Here is a 1,909-nt window from a genome sequence, read left to right as displayed (position 1 = left end):
TTTTTTCTGATTTACTGGTATGCCTAGTTATTTTGGATTGCATCCAGAGATCATGAATGATATGTTACAGATGCTCTTTATTCTGCTCTATAACTTTGAATATAACTTTAAAAAATTTTTTTTGAATATAACTTTTTTAAGAATTATTTTATTTAACTTTATTTATTTACTTGTTTATTTTAATTTGACCAGAGATAGAGTGAGAGAGTAAGAGAAAGAGAGAGAGAGAGAGGGAAAATGAGAAAGCAAGCCGTCATGTCCAAGACTCAAACCGCAATTGGCTATTTGGGAGTCCAGTGCCCTAAGCCACTTTGCCACCTGCCGGCCTTTGAATATAACTTTTTAAAATTGAGATATGTCATATACTATAAAATGCACCACATTAATGGGTATGATACAGTATAGTATAATATTTCTAGTATGTTCACAAAGTTGTACAACCATTAAAATATCTAATTCCAAAAAACATCTAATTTTGGAACATCTCTATCATCCCAAAAAGAAACCCTGAATCCATTAACAATCATTCTTAATACCATAATCCCCTATTACTTGAAAACTAGTAATCTACTTTGTCTTTATTCACTCATTTTGTAACATTTTATAACAACAGAATCACAAAATATGTAGATTTTATAACTTCTTTCACTCAGTATGTTTTTAAGAATTATCCGTTTTAAAGCATTTTTTAAAAATATTTTTTAAAGAATTATTTTATTTAACTTTATTATTATTGTTACTTTCCAGTTTGGTCAGACAGACAGAGACAGAGAGGGAAAGTGAGAAAGCAAGCCACCAGATTCAGGACTTGAACCGTGGTCGGCCATGTGGGAGTCCAGTGCCTTTCACCACCACACCACCTGCTGGCCCTGTTTTGGACTTTTTTACAGATACAATATTTAATATTTTTGTAGTCCAGCCAACATATACCTTTTCTTTGTGACCTTCTCAATTATCTTATTTAGAAATTATCTATTTCATAAATAATTATTTATAGTATATAAAACTACACTATAAAACAGCTCCGACAAGGAGAATGGAGGAGAAGGGATTGCGGTGTGACCATCCTCCCTGGGGGGTGATTTCTCGCTTTCTGTCTCTATGTCTCTGTCTGTCTGGCGAGCGCATGCGCCCTATAGTGAAAACCTCTCCAAAAAAAAAAAAAGCATTTTATAGTACTTTATTAATTTTATGGCTGAATGCTATTCAATTATATGACTATGCCATATTTAGTTTATTCACTGATGGACAGTTGGGAGGTTTATACTTTGTGACTATTTTTTTTTTCCAATTTATTTATTTGCATTCATTCACTGTACATCATTACAACATACAAAATGAGATTTTCCATCTCGAGTACACTGTATATTGTCTCAATAAAGCACATCAACAAACATGTTATTCTTAGCAAATGATCTTCCATTTCTTGTTTTCTGTATGTTTTGCTTTTTCCCCCCCATCCTTGGTTCCCTATCTCTTACCCTCTGCCACCTCCTGTTCTCCTCCCACACTGTCTCTGGTATCTATGTTTGCTTTCTATACCATTTTCCCCCCACATTTTATTGAATCACCAAAGACCCTAATCAATCCAAATACCCTCCTAGCAAACACATGTGACACAGACATCTCCATGAGCACAAGTCTAACTTTACGCATCCTATAAAGTAGCACCTAACTGGGGCTACATATCCTACTGCAGTCATTGAATAGATATATTTTTTTCCTGAAACTTTTTTTTGTAAGCATCCCTAAGCATCATCACAGCACACAAAATGCGATCTCCCATCCAGTACACACTGCATAGTGACTCAATCATGCACATTACAAATAAAATAAATTTCCAATTCTAGTTCCTAGAATTATTTCCACCCCTCTTTCTGACCCTCTGTCCCTTCCCACCCTCCTCTCA

Source organism: Tupaia chinensis, unplaced genomic scaffold (assembly GCF_000334495.1).
Source record: "Tupaia chinensis unplaced genomic scaffold, TupChi_1.0 Scaffold000511_1, whole genome shotgun sequence".
Taxonomy (NCBI): Eukaryota; Metazoa; Chordata; class Mammalia; order Scandentia; family Tupaiidae; genus Tupaia; species Tupaia belangeri.
Note: the sequence above shows the minus strand (reverse complement) of the source record.